Here is a 21,021-nt window from a genome sequence, read left to right as displayed (position 1 = left end):
GGTGGGCAAATGGTTTGGTCCAAGCATAAGTTTGGGCCAAACTTTCACCTTTTGGATGTTCGGCGAACATCTAAACAAATGGGTCGTTTGACCATTTGTTCGCTCCCCTTGAACTGACCACAATGCATTGTGGCACTGAACAATGCATTGCAAGCCCTGATTGGCTGAAGCAGTGAAAGCTTCAGTGTGATTTCGACATGGAGAGAGATAGATAGAACAGGGCTCTGGTCAGTACTATTAGTTAGTTAGTGTGCAATACTTTGCTATTTTGCTTCAATTGTTAGTGTAGAATATTAGTTTGGTGGCAGTCTAGGGATAGTGTGATTGTAGTGAGGAGGACCATCATTCAGCTTTGCATAGTGTGCAGCTAGTGTAGGGACAGCTCAGATAGTTTCAAAGTAGTGTAGTGAGACCCTGTAATTCACATTAGTGTAGAGTAGGGACAGCTCAGATAGTTTCAGTGTAGTGTAGTCAGACCGTGTCAGTAATCTTTACATTAGTGTATAGCAAGAATAGGGGCAGTTCAGATAGCATCCGTGTTTGATTTATTTCTGTGTACGTTACTGCCAGTTTAACGCCATATAGTTCTGTGTGCATTACTGCCAGTTTAACGCCATATAGTTTTGTGCGTGACTGCATGTTTAACTACATTTACTTCTGTGTGCGTTACTGCCATGTATTGCCATTTACTTCTGTGTGTGTTACCGCAAGTTTAACACCATATACTTTTGTGCGTTACTGACAGTTTAACGCTATATAGTTCTCTGTGTGTTAATGCCAGTTTAACGCCATATAGTTCTGTGTGCGTTACTGCCAGTTTAACGCCATATAGTTTTGTGTGTTACTGCCAGTTTAACGTCATATAGTTTTGTGCATTACTGCAAATTTAACGCCATTTACTTCTGTGTGCATTACTAAAAGTTTAATGCCACATAGTTCCATGCATCACTGTACATTGGCGCATTATATTGCAGTATATTATAGTGTATCCGTGGAGTGTATCTAAGTAGTGTGAGTACTCAAATTAAAGTGCACCAAACACCACTTTACGTCGATTAAAGTGCATCTGCATACAGATTTTTTCTTCTTCTTTACATTTGCTTATAAGCACCACCCCCTCCCTCCCAATAATGTTTGGAAGGACCAAAAGGAGAGGCATGTGTCCACAGGCAAAGGTGGACGCGTTGGTCAGTCCTCAAGCGGGGCATAATTTCCTCTGTTTAGTGAGTTTGCCCTTGCTATCCAGCATGCAGAGGAGGTGGTGGACTGACTTACTAAACCTTCCTCATCCTCCTCACCCTCTCTCATGCAAGCAGAGACAAGTGTGCAGTTCCCTGCAGTTGCCAGAGTGGATAAACCTGCCTCCTTGTCCACATCTATTCCTGCCAAAGTCCCAACATCAGTCATGGAGGAGTCAGCTGAGTTAATTGACCACAGTGTCAGCCACTTGCGCCTTGATGATGCCCAGCCATTACTTGATTCAGATGTTGGTTTTGAGGTTGAGGATGACAGGAACATGAGCCTAGAGAGAGGGGAGAACACTGGTAGACAAATTGGCATTCATGTTCACCCAGCCGCAGCGTATTGCCAAGTTGTCTCCAGTGGCAATGATGATGATAAAGATGGAGGAGATGCAGATGATGATGTTAATGATGATGATGAGGTCACTGATGCGACTTGAGTGCCAGATAGAGCAGAGGAGGAAACTGAAGGTGAGGCGGCACAACCCCAAGGAGGCTGACATCAAGAAAGAGTAGAGAGCAGCCACCCTATTCCATCACATCCTGCAGCTGTTATCTCCTGGCCCATTCCCCAAAGCTCAGCTGTCTGGGGCTTTTTCAGCACTTCTGCAGCAAATAGCACTGTTGATATTTGAAAACTGTGTCTCAGGCACATCAAACGTGGCAAAAACACCAGCCATTTGGGTACCACATGCTTAACAAGGCATTTAAGGTCCAACTACTCAGCCTGTTGGTAAGACCACCTAAAAGCCACATAAAAGGAGTACAAATCTGTCCCTCCTCCTCTTCCTCCTTACCCACTTCAGTCTGCCCCTGCTATATCAAGTCATTACCTCTCAGCAGCCTCCACTGACAGGGATGATGGTATAGCACAGGGTGTCCCAGGTCTGCTGTCCCAGGTGTCCCAGGTCTGCTGGTGGTGATGATACCAGACCTGTGAACTCTACCCCATCTTCCTCCTCCTTCTCCTCTGCCACCTCCATGCCCTCCTCTGCAGAATTGTCCTATGAACATCAGTTACCCCCTAAGCATTCAAAGGGTTATTCCATGAGTCAGGCTAAAAGGTGCCATGCACCGCTTCAGCTGGTGTGTTTAGGGGACAGGGACCACACCGGAGTAGAGATTCTTACAGCTCTGCAGGGACAGGCCCAGGGGTGGTTCACATCACGCCAGCTGGTGCCAGGAATGGTGGTGTGTGATAATGGCTCAAACCTCCTGTCCACCCTTAGACAGGGAAAGTTGACACATGTGCCATGCCTGACACATGTCCTCAATTTAATGATCCAGCATTTCCTCAATATGTACCCAGGGTTGCAAGATGTGCTAGAGATGGGCAGAAGAGCCTGTAGCCATTTCAGGCGGTCATACACAGCTAGTGCTCGGTTGGCTGAAATTCAGCGGAAATTCCATCTGCCCATAAACTGCCTGATTTGTGACATGCCCACCAGGTGGAACTCGACTTTGGCAATGCTGCAGTGGCTATACATGCAGCAGAGGGCCGTCAATGAGTAGCTGTGCATGTATGGCAGGACGACAGGCTCAGGCCGCCTATGCTTTTTTTTCCCCTACGTTAATGGCTAATCATTAATGATGCATGCAATGCATTGTCACCATTTGAGGATGCCACACTATGATGATGAGCTGTGACAGTGCATGCATCAGTGACACAATCCCTGTTGTGCTCCTGCTGGAGCAGACTCTGCGTGGCATTATGGACAGGGCACTGGAGGCAGAGAAGCAGGAGGAAGAGGAGGACTTCCTTTCCTCTCAAGGCCCTTTTTATACAGACACCATCATTCCTATGTCACAGAACACACAGGAGGAGAGAGGGGAGGAGGATGAGGAGGAGGATTCTGGCACTTTCATAGGCTTTGAAGAAGAGGAAGACATGTGTCAATCTGTAAGCAATGGCTTTTTTAACCCTAGGACCCTTGGGAGTAGTACGTGGCTGGGAGGAGGAAGTTCCAGATGCTGTCATCCTGAGTGACCCAGAGGAGTCTGCTTCTCAAACTTTGGCGTATTTGAGGCACATGAGCAACCTAAGGCTTCAAAGCCTGTGAAAGGACCCAAGAATACATGGCATTGTCTGCCTAAGTGAAACACTTCAGAATTTTTTTAGTCCTTGCCACCAAAGGCTGTCAGCTTCCACATCCCATTGGCTGCATCTGCATCACGGTGGATGATTACCTCTGGGCCAAACAGAGAGGGAGAGCTTTCCAGCTGACGATCCACTGACTTACTGGGTCATGAGAATAGACCACTGGCCAGAACGTGCCCAGCATGCTATTGAGTTGTTGGGCTGCCCTGCATCCAGTGTACTTTCAGAACAGGCATTTAGTGTTGCAGGAGGTTTTGTTACTGATCATAGAACGTGTCTGTCCACAGACTCCGTGGACCATTTGACTTTTATAAAAATTAATCAGTCCTGGATTACCAGCTATGAAGCCCCTGATGCCAATGTCACTGATTAAGTCTTTTTGGGATGTGGAATCTCTGCAGGACTTCGAGGCTGCCTAGCTTTGAGGGTGTTCAATCATTTAATCTGGAAGAATGTTTTTGGTATAGGTTTCATGGGCACGCTTAACACCCAAAGATCAATTTTGCAGCACCTGTTTGACAGGTGTATATCATTGCAATTTTTTTTGCCTTCATCAAGAGTAAGAATGAGCTGAACACCCCCGGTTCGGTTCGCACCAGAACCTGCGAACAGACCTAAACTTCATGTGAACTTTAGAACCCTATTAAAGTCTATGGGACTCAAACATCAAAATCTAAAGTGCTAATTTTACAGGCTAATATGCAAGTTATTTTCCTAAAAATTGTTTGGGGACCTGGGTCCTGCCCCAGGGGACATGTATCAATGCAAAAAAAGTTTTAAAAACGGACGTTTTTTCAGGAGCAGGGATTTTAATAATGTTTAAAGTGAAACAATAAAAGTGTAATATTCCTTTAAATTTGGTACCTGGGGGGTGTCTATAGTATGCCTGTAAAGGGGCGCATGTTTCCCGTGCTTAGAACTGTCCCTGCACAAAGTGTCATCTCTGCAGGAAAAAAAGTCATTTAAAATCATTCACGGCTATAATGAATTTATTGATAAAGGCCCTTCAAATCTGGTATGGATATTAAGGGGAATCCCGCGTCATATATAAAAAAGACACTGGGTTCCCCCTAAATATCCATACCAGACCCCTCAGGTCTGGTATGGAAATTAGGGGAACACCACGCCAATTAAAAAAAAATGGCGTGGAGTTCCCCCTAAAAATCCATACAAGACCCTTTATCTGAGCACGCAACCTGGCAGGCTGCAGGAAAAGAGGGGGGACAAGAGAAAGCGTCCCCCCTCCTGAACCAGCGATGGGTGATCTCTCCCTCCAGCGCAGCGAATCCATCCATCCCCTGTCTCCACTGGCGGAGACACTGCAGTGATCCCGGCAGCCTGACATTTCTTATATGAAGAGGGCGGGCCCATCCGTCACCTGACTTCGTCCCCCTCTGACGCAAGTGGGAAAGCCTGGCTTCCCCAATGACGTGTGGGTGACCCCTCTGATGTAATGGAAAACTGGTACAGTGTACAGCTCATCTCTAAGCCAAGTTACCGTCATATTGTTGACTTTTGCCTGGTCCTGGGTAATGATGAGTGTGCACGTGAGAGGAGGATATCCCCACATGCAGGGCAAGTAGGCCCTGTCCAAAACTATAGAAGGTAAGCCTTACAAGAAAATATATTCATGAACACATGCATGTATTTAATATCAATTTTAAGATTGCCACTTTCAACCTTACAGAATGCGTTCATTTAAATGTGACTTACTACTATTAGGTAAGGTTAACATGTGTTATTAAAAACAATAGAGGTGCTATTCATCTTTTATCGATTGTTAACTGGGCCTGCTGTTAATAGATGCCAGTAATTTTCCACATAATTTTAAAGTTCAGGTTTCAAAAGTAGATACTTGCCTGCTACGTGCTAGCACTACACTTTGGAATGATATCTCTCTCCTTATGCCTCAAACAGATGCCATTAGAAAGGTCACTCACTACTATTACTGAGGTGACCACCTTGAAGGACACTAGGGAATTATTTACCTACTACTAGCAAGGCTTGTAAATGAAAAAAATTGTAAATAAATAAGTAATTACTTTACAATGTATCTGAGATTGCAATAAGCAGCAAGGGATGGATGGTTGTATTTGAGGATTTTAGCAACTCTTAAAAAACTGAAACTTGATAACAGGAGCATAGTAAGATATCCAGAATCAGGGCAAGTTCAGCAGCTAGATGCTAAGGGTCAGAGATTGATGTGGGTTTTCTAAATTATGATTATTTGCGTTGCCTCATGCATAGGCTTCTGGCCTCTTTTACAGAGAAAATAAGCAACAGTAGGGATAAATTGCTACAGTAAGTTTTTTTTGCGGGCCTGCATATGCCTGCAAATGTATGCAGGGTTGTCTTTATTGTTGATTGGACCCTATTGCACATTATTTCTGCCCACTGATTGGTTGCTAGAGGTTAGTGCATATCCTTACTGCTCAATGATTGGTTGCAAGAGGTTAGTACACACCATTGTTTCTCAGCCCTTCCTTCTCTGAGCTGGCCGCTCAGCTTTCAGCTAATTGCCAGCTCCTATCTCTCCACAGTGACTCACCTGTTGATGAAATCCTGCTCGTCGGTCCTGCCTACTTAAGCCATACAGCCCAGATGATCTCTGCCTTCGCCTTGGTCATATCTCTAGAGACGCTCTCCTGTGTTCCTGTTAAAGACTTGCTTGGCTGACATTCCATCTGGCGCCATATCCTGCTTGCTGTTCTACTATGCTGTTCTCTTGCTCCCTGACATTTTGGCTTCTCTGACTATCCATTCCGGTTTCTGAACTCTGGCTATGTTTTGACTACCTTTACTTTGTTTACTTTTTTTTTATTATTATTAAACAAGTGTGATTTAACTGTACTTCTGTCTCAGTTTGATTCATGGTTTCTGACAATTGGTTGCTAAAGGTTACAGCACATCATCTCCTCACTGCCTGCACACCTGGACTGGGTAGGTGAGGGGACCCATAAATAGGCAGAAAACTCCTAGGGGCTACTAGGACTCCTGGAATCATGGGATCAGTGGCACTGCTGGGTGGGATTAGTTAGGAGGCAGAACATTGGCAAATTCTGAATTATGTAGAGCACAGCAAGAAATCTTTGGCAAGTATGCATTGGTGGATTCTACACTGACCACCAATGTAATGGGGAATTTACAATGACCATCAATGTGAGGGGAGATTTACACTGACAAGCAATTTGAGGGGGGATTTGCACTGACCACCAGTGTAAAAGGGATTTACACTGACCACTAATGTAATAGGAGCATTCACAGTAACCACCAATGTAATGGGAATGTACACTGACCATAGTGTAATAGAAGCCTTCTCTTTAACCACTAATGTAATGGAGATTTACACTGACCACTAATGTAATAGGAGCATTCGCAGTAACCACCAATGTAAGGCGGGATTTACATTGACCACCAATGTAAGGGGGGCCTTCACACTGGCAACTAGTTTGAATGAAAGGATTGTATACCAAGCCCCAATGTGATGAGAAGATTTACACTGACCACCAAGGTAACCAAGACATTTGTGTGTTTTAGGAAAAATTGCTTTCCTGACACCACAGAAATGTGCTGCCATTTAGCAGATACACAGCAGTGCCATTAATTGTTAATGACACCCTTGCGCATCTTCTGAGATGTGCGTATTCACATGCACCATAATCCATGGTGCTTCGGCACCATGTTATTTTTAAAAAGGTTTCCACCTCCAATTTAGACCCTTCAGGTCTGGTATGGATTTTAAGGGGAACTCCACGCCAAATTTAAAAAAAATGGCGTGGAGTTCCCCCCAAAAATCCATACCAGACCCTTTATCCGAGCATGCAGGCCGCAGGAATATAAATATAAGTACTGTCCATGCTTAATTTTTTCTTTTTTTTTTAAGTTTTACCTAAACTTGGGTTTTAGGAGTTACAGGGTTTGGCAGAAATACAAGTAAAACTTTCCTCTTGCTTTTGCCTTCATGTCATCAAGGTCACATGACATTAAGCTCATGTACCAACCACCTGCTGTGATGCTTTGCAACTACTACAAGTTCAGTAAAGTTAAGTCTGTGGTTTTAGTATCTTGCTTGTCTCTATCACGTCAGCTCTTTCTTTTTTTGTCATTGCATTACATGTACACATTTATACTGTATATAATATTATTGATCTTCGGTATGTGAACTTTTTCATATACAATATGTATCAGAAATGTGTTTTGTTTAATAGCCTTTTCAAAAGGATGACCAATAAGCAGGAATTAATTAATAAGCATTAGTTATTTTTAAATCATATATTTGTCGATATCTGTCTCATATTTGTCAATAATGTTCAAGTAACAGCTTCGAGGATTATAGCTCAGTGACCTGGGGTAACAAACCTATGGTTCCAGAGATATGGGGCTCCATGCGCAGCCTGTCAGAAGCTACACACAGATTGGCCAGTTAAAATACAAGCTGACACACTCTATTTACAGCAGACTGAGAGGATGAGCTCACAGTGCCTCTCCTCACTTCTTGTTGGAGGCACTGAGCTCAATGGACAGCTTGGAGCCTTGGGCCAATGGTAAAGTATCATTGGCCCCAGCTGTCCAATAAAAATGCTGCAGTGGAGGCTGTTCTCTCACTGCAGTGTCATAGAAGGGGGAATATGTCTAAAAGATAAATGCTCCCTTCCAGCCCAGCCCTCTTAACTAGAAGGAAAAACATGTGTTTAAGGGTATAAGATTTACCCATAATCCCAATATTTCAAGCGTCTTTTTTTTTGGAAAGAAACTGTTTCATGAATAAAAAAAATTTAAAAAAAGTCTAACGTTAGCCTGACTTTCTTGTATAAAGTGAAAGATGTTACGCCGAGTAAATAGATACCTAACATTTCACACTTTATCATTGCGTAAACTTATGGAATGGTGCCAAACTTCAGTACTTGTACGCATATTAAGGGGAACCCAGTACCCATATTAAAAAAAGGAAATGCGTGTGGCCCCCAGGCCCTATATACTCAGAACAGCAGTATACAGGCGGTGCAAACAAGACAGGGACTGTGTAGGTTTGTTGTGTTAAGTTGAATCTGTTTGTAATTTTCAACTGGTACATTTTTAAAGTGTGGCTCCAGTCAAAAAAAATATTTTTAAGCTTTTTGGAAAACATAGGGAAGGGTTATCACCCCTGTATAATTTGTTTTGTCGTACATCTTTTTTCATCTCACTTGCTGTTGTCTCCTTCCGTTTGCAAGTAGGAGATGTTTGTAAGTTGGATGTTTGAAAGTAGGGGCCTGACCTATATGCTCTGCAGAAATGGCGGAACAAGGTGTTGGTTTTGCCACAACATTGTAAGCCCTCAAAGTGACTCTTGGTGGGCGCTGGAGCGCCCTGCTGTGAACGATTATATCAAGAATTGTAATTACATTATTACATTGTTGAACAGTGGTAGAAAAATTGACCTTTGGTGGTTGTGGTGCTGGTGCCACAACACTATAAGTCCTCACAGTTACTCTGGGTGGGCACAGGAACGGGCCCTCCTGTGAAATATTATATCAAGAATTGTAATTACATGACCCTGTTGAACAGGGGCAGAAAAATTGGGCCTTAGGCACTGGTGCTGGTGCCACCACACTGCAACCTCTCCCATATACTCTTGTTTTATTGCAGGAATTAGCCCTGCTGCAAAGCATTGCATCAAAAATTGTAATTAAATGCCCCTGTTAAACAGGGGCAGAAAAATTGGGCCTTAGGCACTGGAGCTGGTGCCACGACACTGCAACCTCTCCCATATACTCTTGTTTTATTGCAGGAATTAGCCCTGCTGCAAAGCATTGCATCAAAAATTGTAATTAAACGCCCCTGTTAAACAGGGGCAGAAAAATTTGGCTGATGGCATCACCTAGAACCAGAAATGTTCTTCCAACATATCAGTGGAGGAGGAAGAGGATAGACAATCAACATAACAGGACAGTCACTCAGCATCAGCATAGGCAGTCTTGAAGGGATGTGATATTTCAAAAAAAATTATTCGGTCACATCAACTTCAGGTGCTTGGTAGCTGTGGGTGATCCAAGACTGATTCATCTTGATGAAGGTCAGTCGATCAACTGATTCGGTGGACAGGCGCACCCTGTGATCGGTAACAAAGCCACCAGCAGCACTGAAGGTGCATTCCGAAAGAACGCTGGATGCAGGACAGGCCAGTAGCTCAATTGCATACTGTGCAAGCTCTGGCCAGTGATCCATCCTCAAGACCCAGTAAGCCAGAGGATTTTCGGTGGGAAAGGTGTCCAAGTCTGACCTTGCCCCTAGGTATTCCTGCACCATGTAAATCAGACGCTGGCGATGGTTGCTGGAACCGATCATACCTTGGGGCTGCGGACTAAAAAATTGTCTGAAAGCATCAGTCAGACGGCCACCTTCTCCACCGCTCCTTCTGACCGATGCCTCAGCAACACGTTGTCCAGGACCAGGAGTTTGTAACCTCCCAGTCTCTGGGAACACGTTGCACAGACCTTTCTGCAAGGCCTCCCGGAGATGTCTCATCCTCTGCTCCCTCTGCGGCGGCAAGATAAGGTCGGCAACCTTACCCTTGTACCGTGGATCAAGGAGAGTGGTCAGCCAGTAATGGTCCCTCTCCTTGATCCGAAGAATACGAGGATCCTTCCGCAAGCTTTGCAGGATCAGGGAGGCCATGCAGCGTAGGTTAGCTGAGGCATTCGGTCCAGAGTCCTCTGGGTCACTAAAGACAACATGATCCGCAGCTACCTCCTCCCAGCCACGTACAAGTCTACGTGTTTCTTGGGACTGTAAATCATCCCTACAAGACTGCTGCTGCTGATGCTGAGTGCCAGCCTCCACCTCCATGCTGACACAATCATCCTCCTCCTCCTCTTCCTCCTCCTCATCCTCTTCCTGTGTGATGGGTGGCACAGCAGGAACACTGTCTTGATAAAGGGGGCCTTGAGAGGCAAGGAAGTCCTCCTCTTCCTGCCTCTGTTCTGCCTCAAGTGCCCCGTCCATTATTCCACGCAGCGTATGCTCCAAGAGGTGGACAAGAGGTACAGTGTCACTGATGCATGCACTGTCACTGCTCACCATCCTTGTGGCCTCCTCAAACGGTGACAGGACAGTGCATGCATCCCTGATCATGCCCCACTGGCGTGGTGAGAAAAAACCGAGCTCCCCTGACCCTGTCCTGGTGCCATAGTCGCACAGGTACTCATTGATGGCCCTCTGCTGCGTGTGCAGCCGCTGCAGCATGGCCAATGTTGAGTTCCATCTGGTGGGCATGTCACATATAAGGCGGTTCTTGGGCAGGTTCAACTCCTTTTGGAGCTCAGCCAGCCGAGCACAGGCATTAAATGATAGGCGGAAATGCACACAGACTTTCCTGGCCTGCTTCAGGACATCCTGTAAGCCCGGGTACCTGCCCAAAAACCGCTGCACCACCAGGTTAAGGACGTGAGCTACACAGGGCACATGGGTCAGTTGTCCCTGTCGGAGGGCAGAGAGGAGGTTGGTGCCATTGTCGCAAACCACCATTCCTGGCTTAAGCTGGCGTGGCGTCAACCACCTCTCGGCCTGCCCCTGCAGAGCTGACAAAACATCCGCCCCAGTGTGGCTCCTGTCCCCCAAACAAACCAGCGCAAGCACGGCATGGCATTGGTTTGCCTGCGTACTTGCGTAGCCCCTGGAACACCTACGGAGCACCGCTGGTTCTGAGGACAGAGCACTGGAAGAGGCCATGGAGGAAGAAGAGGAGGGGGTGGAGGAGAGAGGTGTGTCACAACCAATAGTAGCATTTTGGAGGCGTGGTGGCGGAACAACCTCCAACACTACTGCACCTTGTCCTGCATCCTTCCCAGCTGCCAGAAGAGTGACCCAATGGGCCGTGAAAGACAGGTAACGTCCCTGTCCATGCCTGCTGGACCATGAGTCAGCGGTAATATGCACCTTACCGCTGACCGCCCTGTCCAGCGAGGCAAGGACATTGCCTTCCACGTGCCGGTAGAGAGCCGGAATCGCCTTCCGTGAGAAAAAGTGGCGTTTGGGGACCTGCCACTGAGGGCCGAGTCTACCAACTGAAAAGGCAGCAGTTGAAGTGCTAGCAATTTAGCCAAGCTAGCATTCAACCGCTGGGCATGTGGATGGCTGGGAGTGAACTTCTTTCGCCGGTCCAGCAGCTGGGGCAGGGACATTTGCCTGCTATAATCGGATGTGGGTGTACTGCTAGCAGAGTGCCCGGAAGCACTTGGCTGTGACACACCTAATTCTACACCTTCATTCCTCTCAGAGCAGGTTTCAGAGAGGACTGAAGGTCTAGTGGGGTTGGAGATGCCAGCTGATGAGGAGCAAGGAGAGGTCCGCTTTGTTCTTTGGTGTGGGTCTTTGAGGTACGCTTGCCAACGAGCTGCATGGCAGGTCAACATATGTCTGGTCAAGCATGTGGTGCCCAAGCGGCTGATGTTTTGGCCATGCGAGATACGCTTGAGACATATGTTGCAAATAGCAGCGGTGCGATCTGATGCACTCATCTCAAAAAAGGCCCACACCAAAGAACTTTTAGAATAACGCGCAGAGGCAGCGCCCTGCCCAGGCGGAGCTCTGCGGTGTGATTCAGTCGGTGTGCTGCCCCTAAGCTGGCCCCCAGAGGGTATCCTGCCTCGTTGGACATGTTCCTCCTCCTCCTCCTCCTCTCTCCTACCAGGCACCCACGTGGAGTCAGTGCCCTCATCATCCCCTCCCTCTTCATTGCTGTAGCAAACCTGGCAGTATGCTGCAGCTTGTGGAACATGACTGCCAGATTGCTGTCCTTCTTGAGCATCCCCTCCCTCTGCATTCACGCTACTGCCTTCCTCTAGCTGAGTGTCATCATCAGAGCCTACAAAACACTGGGCATCCTCCTGGAGCATGTACCCAACACTGTGCTCAAAGAGTTCAGGAGACTCCTCAGGAGGACGTGGTGGGTCTAGGGAAGGAGTCACTGATGATGACATTGAGAGGAGGGAAGACGATGCGTTGGCAGCTGCTTTGCTAGTACCCTGAGACTGGGTGAGAGAGGATGAGGAGGATGAAGAGGGCTTGGTCATCCACAAGTCGTTGGCATGTTGCGGTTCAACATGTCCAGCTGCCGAAAAGAAGGACAAGCGTGTCCCATGACTATGTGCTGGTGACAATGCACCGCGTCCACGACCAGCACTGTTGTCTCTAGACACAGAGCCTGCTTGCCCTCTTTTATCGGCTCGTGCCTGTCTGCCTCTCCTTGCTGGCCTTCCAGACATGGTAATGGCCTGAAGGGAGTTGGGTAAAACAGCAGTTGGGTAGTGTATATTGTGCTGGAGGCACACAACACCCACTAACTCCTGCAGATGCCTTTATTATAGAACACTAGAGATAAAGGGGTATACTGTACTGGAGGCACACAACACCCACTAAGCCCTGCAGATGGCTCTATTAGAGAACAGCAATAAAGGGTAGATACAGGTGTATATTGTGCTGGAGGCACACAACACCCACTAACTCCTGCAGATGCCTTTATTATAGAACACCAGAGATAAAGGGGTATACTGTAATGGAGGCACACAACACCCACTAAGCCCTGCAGATGGCTCTATTAGACAACAGCAATAAAGGGTAGATACAGATGTATATTGTGCTGGAGGCACAAAACACCCACTAACTCCTGCAGATGCCTTTATTATAGAACACCAGAGATAAAGGGGTATATACAGATGTATACTGTGCTGTGCTGGAGGCACACACAACTTCCAATAACTCCTGCAGATGGCAGATGGCTCAAATAGAGAAGAGCTATGTAGCTGGATATAACGGTGTGTACTGGGTACAGAGCACGCAGGCAGCACGCACAAGCTCCTAACACTACTGACTGCAAGCTCTATTATAAAAGATAGATCACTAGCTATATAGGTGAGGTTGAATATAGCGGTGTATACTGCGGTCAGGGCACGCAGACAACAACCACTACAGAAGAGCAAGATCGAAAATCGGCCGATAACGATCGGTGTATACTGTGTTGAAGGTACACAGAACACCCACTAACTGCTTCAGACGCCAACACACTACACAAGGCCGCCGCGCTGGTGGCCTTATATAGTATGGGGCGTGTACTACACAGCCTGAGCTATGATTGGCCATAGGCACCCTGCCTGTGGCCAATCATGGCTCTCCTCGCTGCTGGCGCTGTGATTGGCCAAGCATGCGGGGTCACAGTGCATGCTTGGCCAATCATGAGCCAGCAATGCACTGCGATGACGCAGTGCATTGTGGGCCGTGAGCGCCACACAAATTTGGCGCGAACGACCCATAATGTTCGGAATTCGCCGAACGGGCGAACAGCCGATGTTCGAGTCGAACGTATGTTTGACTCGAACACGAAGCTCATCCCTACTCACCAGCCACTGACCTTCACACACGTCCCTGAGATAGATACATTAGATCAATTTCTTTGTACAATCACGTTTTAGCAGTGACTAAAAATAAAAGTGTAATGCAGAGTGTTTGGGGTAATTTAAGGTATGCCTTTCACTGATTAAATTGTGTTTAATTTGTGTTCAGATATGCTATTGCTGCAGGATCACATTTCTTCTATCTATCCTTCACATTCCACTGGCACTCTCCACAGTTGTGCAATATGAAAAAGAATGCTGATAAGAATTATACTTTTCCAAATGTTCTCAGTGTTCATTCTTTTCATGTCACTATAATTAAGTATTTTTAAAATGTATATGTGAGTACACAGAATGATGATGCTATGTACAGAGAGATTTGGAGCGCTCATTAGAGATCCTTATAGTTAATCTTAGCGTTCAATAAAAATCCCCCAAGAGCTCTTGTGCTAATGAAGAAATAATCCCTGCAATAAAACAAGAAAAAAAAATACTGTACAAAATAGAAAGGTTTTTTTTTTTTTTTTTTTTAATGAGACATGGAGGGTGAAATGAAAAAAAAAAGAAAAAAATATTAAATTACATGCCCGAGAGATGCCTTGACCTGTGGCAGTGTTGCAGAACGGTTACTGCTTTCACCATAGCTTCTGTGTCACCATATTCTGGCATCACAAAGTTTGGATGTGTAATTGTTTTTTTAACTTGTACATTTAGCGTGGCTTAAATACAGCAGTAGCACCTAAATGGGATTCACTTTAACTTGAAAAAGTCAATCGTAAGTAGTTTTGGCTGACACCTGATTGTTTATAAAGTAATAATAGGCCTGAATTGCACAGTGGAAGTAGCAGTCACAACAGATCTAGAAGGTATAGAAAAGTTAAATTCAGGCTTATTATTACGTTTTAAAAAATCAGGTGTCAGCTAAAACTACCTACAGTTGTCAGATTGGGGCGCTACTGTTTATATTTCACTACTAGGCCTCCATAAAAGAAGGAAATCCATTAGTTCCCCCCTGTCAGGACAGGGATCTGCCTTGATTACATTGAAGAGCAGTGGCGGCCCATCCATAGGGGGTGCAAGGACGCCACCCCCCCCAAAGCTACTCACAAAAAAGGCCCTTTAATGAAAAAAAGGTGCTCTAGTTTAAAGTGCACTGTGTTTGGGCACCGGACACAGTGCACTATGGGAAGCGTGACATCAATGCAATCACCCTATGCAGACAAGACGCTCCATTTGCAGAGTTTTTGGCTGCATTGTGGCACGATACAGTGCGCCTTTACACTCCTTCATTCTTGTTATTTTTTTTGATTGGCACCGCCATGAGACATGGGTGGTGCTTTTCCTCAGAGTGGCAGCCTCACTTTCAGTTTCTCTGTGCCAGTGAGAAACAGGATGTGAAGTGAATATTATCTTGGTACTTTCCATGTCTTTAGAAGCGCCGGATGTCTTATGTCTCCTCTCTCCCTACCTGCTCTTTCTGTGCCCTCTTTGTTCCAATCCCCCCTCCCCCCACCACCAGTGGAATGCTGAAGGAGATAAAAGCAAAACAGGACCACTGCTAGCTGCTGCTAACACTGACATGCAGGGATGGAGGTTAGCGGAGCTGATCTTATAAAACTTTGTTTGGGGGGGAAGCTGACAGCCTGTAAGGAGGAGTATTTTGTGCAGGGCATAAGAAAGGTGACAAAAAGGGTCAGAAGAAACACTGATTGTATGGGGGAATCGGCCGAGTCCCCCACAGATTACAGACGTCTCTCAAGACATCACATCACACATAGGCATCCCCAAAGCATGCAGTGTATCCAGATAATCAGCCGCAAAGGTAGCTCTTTCATCCTGGGCGGCTGTCATATGACGTCCTTGGCTTCCCGGCTGTCTAGGGGGCACGCACCCGTCGCATCACTCGGGAGCCGATGCACGTGCCCAGCGGCCACGATCTCCACCGGGGCACCCGCGATTGCTTGTCACAGAGCAGGGACGTGGATCTGTGTGTATAAACTCACCGATCCACGCCCTGTCAGGGGAGAGGAGACAGATCGCATGTCCCTTCAATATAGGTACACCGATCGGTCACCTCCCCCCAGTCAGTCCCCTCCCCCCACAGTTAGAATCACTCCCTAGGTAACACATTTAACCCCTTGATCACCCTCTAGTGTTAACCCCTTCCCTGACAGTGACATTTATACAGTAATCAATGCATTTTTATAGCACTGATCGCTGTACAATTGTCAGTGGTCCCAAAAATGTGTCAAAAGTGTCCAATTTGTCTGCCACAATATCACCAAAAGAAAGCTCTATTTGTGGAAAAAAAATGATCATTTCATATGGGTACAGTGTTGCATGACTGCACAATTGTCATTTAAAATGTTACAGCACTGAAAGCTGAAAATTGGTCTGGGCAGGAAGTGGTCTGGGAAGGAAGGGGGTGAAAATGTCTTGTATTGAAGTGGTTAACTCTGTGTTGTCCAAGCTCTGTACAATGAAAAGTGTAAACTGAGCACATAAACTAAACACTATGACTAGTTGGCTGCATTTGATGGGCACAGTGCTGTATATGATGGGCACAGTGGCTGCATATCACGGGCACAGTGGTTGTATATGATGGGCACAGTTGGCTGCATATGATGGGCACAGTGGCTGTATATGATGGGCATAGTTGGCTGTATATGATGGGCACAGTGGCTGCATTTGCTGGGCACAGTTGGCTGTGTATGATGGGCACAGTGGCTGCGTATGATGGGCACAGTGGCTGCGTATGATGGGCACAGTGGCTACATATGATGGGCACAGTTTCTGTATCTGATGGGCACAGTTGGCTATATATGATGGGCACATGTGGCTGCATATGATGGGCACAGTGGCTGTATATTTACATTGTAGCAAAGTGTCCTTTCTTCAGTGTTGTCACATAAAAATATATAATAAAATATATATAGAATATTAAATAACAAAAATGTCAGGGGTGTACTCACTTTTGTGAGATATTGTATATGTTTGCAATACAGATAAGCATTTTCAATGTGAAAGATGTCTCTGAGTGGCAGTTTAATGGTACATGTTATCAAAGCCTAATTCTCCTATGCTCTTCCCTAAGCACTTCCCTAACTGATTAACACATAATGGGATTGGATGCTTGCTACTCTGGGGTTGTAATCAAGTAGCAACATATACGGCTCTAAGAATGCCTGCATAGGAATGACAACTTTGGATGAATTACCTAGACAAATGAAAATAACCACTGCTTTCAGAAGTATTCTACATAATATCTTTATTATTGTTTTTTGAAGTTGATACCATGCAGATATAAATCTCCAATGTACTATGCAGTGAAGTTTTTTGCTATATATTCATCTGGGTACATATTAGAAGATTTTATTATGCAACCCTATCGCCTTGCTAATAAAATCAGAGAACATAGTTTTAGTAAAGGTCAGTTCAATTACTCTTCCAGCAGACAAGCATTTTTGGAATTCATAAAATAATAATTGCAATTTTAAAGAAAAATGTATTTTCCATTGTCAGGAGACATGCAAGGAACAACATTTCTTCCTTTCTAAAGTATCAGAAGCAAAAGGAACTTACATTTCAAAATTTATAACATTTGACACTAAAATGTTAATGACATGCAGCATAGATAAAGCTAAAATGGAAAATAAGTTGTATTATTTTGGACATTTTTACAGCCTATTTTGATATCTAACGTTTCCTGTCTGTACCTGAACATTCAAGCTTTTAATCCAACTTCAGGCATAAATTAATCTGAAATCTTTGTTCTTGTCGAAAATACATCCACTGGGATTTTCTATCCACTTTAGCTTTATAGTATAGTTTGTAGCCTCCGGAAATTGATTGGAATTGTGTCATACAATGATTTGTTCTGCAAATATAGACTTTAAATGGAACAATTCACAATGTTTGGCAAAATTCTTGCATTCAGAAGAACAAAAGGCTTCCTGTTCCTAGGCACTAGGAAACTGGCTTTATTTAAAAAGCTGGTTTGCTATAAAGATAGATAACATTTTTGATGGAACTTTTTTTTTGTTTTGTGATCTGCCCCAGTACATAATTTTACAGACATCATAAGAGTCTTTTGCCCCATCTTTTGATGGTTTCCATTATCCTTAGATGTTCGTCATGTTTCCTCCTCACAGCTCTAAGTGCTAGATTTCTACTTTACCACTGCTCAGTAGACTTGAATCTACAGCATTGCTAGGACAGCATTAGAGAGACAGTTGGGTTGATTTACTAAAGGCAAGCTGACTGTTCATTTTGGAATTTCCCCATAACTAAAAGGGGAAAATCTCTGAAGATTTCCATTATCCAGACATATGTATCATATCCTCCTAGGCTAAGGCGATAGATAAAGTTAGTGTGGCTTGCTCTGTATCCAGAGAAGCTGTGATTTGCTGTTATGGTCTGTTCTGGCTCCACAATCTGAGCATTTGATGGATTTCCCCTGAGTCTGCTGAGAATTTTTTAGAGCTCAGGGTGTGGAAATTTAAATGCCCAGACTGGGCTTATACCTTGCTTCAGCCAGTCCCTGGGGAGATGTGCCTAGATGGTGGGTGGGAGGCAAGGCAATAGCTGGAAGCCCAGAGAGATGTGTTATTCCCCTGGAGGAAGAAGGACTGTGTGCTTCAGGCAGCTAAGCCCTGAAGCCTTCCTGACTGGCTGCTGCACTAACATCTCCCATGGATAGAGCCCCTGGAATTTGTAAGCAGAGCCCAATCTGCTGAGCTGCAGTTTATCTGTGCAGCTGTGAATGATAAAAACTGCTTCAGTGTGCCTAGTGTGCTATTCTATCTTGGGGTTTCAGCTGTAAGAACCCAGACTGGTTCCATCTGCTCCCAATAACTGCCCAAACCTAGCTTGTTGTCGCCAGCTTCAAGGAACTTAGATTGTTCCAGTCTACTTTGATGTTCTACCCACGCTTCAACATTATCCTGGTCTACTGCTGGAAGTGAAAGACTGTTGATACTACCTAGTGGATCAGTGCCTCTGCTAATTATGTGCCTAATGTTCTTCTGGCCCACAGCTGGGAGTGAAAGATTTTTTTGCAGCACTAACTTAGGAGAAGAACCTGTGAAATCCAGCAGCCCTTTCAGGGGTGAGCGCTATATGTGCAAGCAAAAATAAATTTTTTTAAATGTAGGTATGCTTTGCAAAATTAAACTTCACCACAATCACTAAGCTCTAGGAAAAAACTCATATGATGGAACCAGAACTCTTGGGTTTCTGAGCACTAGGGATGAGGCCCGAGTTCACTGCTACCATGTGCTTATGATGAATTCTCTGGGTTCGCAGTCCCTCAGACATTTATGTGCAGATACCCCCCAAAATAATCTTTTGAAATAATAATGAATTGTATGACCATCAGGCTTAGAAGGGGTTTTGGTTAGGCCACCTCACTCACTGTAAAAGGGGGAGCACAGAGCAACCAAAAAGTCAGTAAATTGAAGAGGTTGCAGGGAAAGCATAGGCAAAGCTGACAAACTGCATAGGAAGCACTTAGGATAGGGTGACCAGGCATCCCCGGTTTCCGGGGACAGTTCCCGGATTGAAGACACTGTCCCTGGACCAAGTCTATCCCTGGTTTTGTCCCCGGATCGGATTTGAACAGGGACTGCGGCAATTTCAAAGACAGCGCAGAATAAAAAAAATAAATCAGAATTACACACCCCGTTCCGTCACTCCTACTAGCTTAGGGGGTGTATTTTTTTCCATTATCTGTGCCCCTTTCTGATGATCATGTGCTGGACAGAGTGGAGGGAATATTTCTTCAGTTTCAGGTGAATGCTCATCCAGCTCCACTCACATGTTCTTCTGCCTTGGCTCAAGTCCCGGCCAGCCGCCTGCCTGCTTATCTCCTTGCCTTCCCTGGCGGAGTGATCTTCCTCTGCTCCCCACCCAGAAGTACCCAGGGCCCAAAGAGTAAGACTTGACAGGCTGTGAGGTGGGCGGCGATGGGTAGAGAGTCACTGATTGCTGCCATTACTAGTAAAAAAAAAAAATATGTCCCTGATTTCATTTTAAAAATCTGGTCACCTTAACATAGGACTGTCTTTTGTTCCCTTTTATTGTCTTTCATTTTATGATTATTATTATTACAGGCATACCCCCCATTTAAGTACACAATGGGGTTTATTTACTAAAGCTGGAAAGTTCCAAATCAGGCTCACTTCTGCATAGAAACCAATGAGCTTCCAGGTTGTCTTACCAAAGCTTATTTGAACATTCTGGGGTTAGAAGCTCATTGGTTTCTATGCAGAAATGAGCCTGATTTTGCACTTTCCTGCTTTAGTAAATAAACCCCATTGTGTACTTAAAAGTGGGGTATGCCTGTATACAGGATTTATATAGCAGCAACAGTTTGAAATGCCGGCGCCAGGGAGAGGAAAGGGAGACAAAGGGACTTATTGGGTGACTGCATCGCTAGATCCTGGGACAGGTGAGTGTGTGTTTATTAAAAGTCAGCAGCTACACTTTTTGTAGTTGCTGACTTTAAACAAAAATGACTGGAGCTCCGCTTTAATTCTTATAGTAAATACCCAGTATGTGCTGTTTGTCTCTTAAATTTGGGTTCTAGCCTGTATAAGCTGTAGTCACCTAATTCTTAATGAGAGGTTGATATTGATAAAAAGTAGCCAGCAGCTGGACAGTTTAACCACTTCAGCCCCAGACTATTTGGCTGGCCAAAGATCAGAGCACTTTTTGCGATTCGGCACTGAGACGCTTTAACTGATAATTGCGCGGTCGTACGACGTGGCTCCCAAACAAAATTGATGTCCTTCTTCCCACACTCCCTCGGTGGTATTTGATCACCTCTGCCATTTTTATTTTTTTGCGCTAAAAAAAAGAGCTTCAATTTTGAAAAAAAAACGCATTATGTTTTACGTTTTGCTATAATAAATATCCCCAAAAAAATCGAAGAAATTTTTTTTTCCTCAGTTTAGACTGATACCTATTCTTCTACATATTTTTGGTAAAAAATCGCAATAAGCATATATTGATTGGTTTGCGTAAAAGTTATAGCATCTACAAAATAGGGGATAGTTTTATGGCATTTTTATTCTCTGTGTGCCCTGAGCAAACACGGAAGCCCGACGATGATCGAGACCGCCAGGCACTCGCATCGGCTCGCGGAGCGCGCGCGCACCTCCGGTGGTGCGCACACACCCACTAGTGGCCATAGGACGAAGCGACGTTACAAAATGTAGTTTCGCCCAGGTGTGCCATTCTGCCGCAGTACAACTGCGGCGGCTGGTCGGCATGTAGTTACACATTGCATCAGCAATATCAGGGACGGTTACAT

The sequence above is a fragment of the Lithobates pipiens genome, unplaced genomic scaffold, assembly GCF_037356315.1.
Source record: "Lithobates pipiens isolate NorthernLeopardFrog02 unplaced genomic scaffold, aLitPip1_a1.2 Scaffold_19, whole genome shotgun sequence".
Lineage (NCBI taxonomy): Eukaryota > Metazoa > Chordata > Amphibia > Anura > Ranidae > Lithobates > Lithobates pipiens.
Note: the sequence above shows the minus strand (reverse complement) of the source record.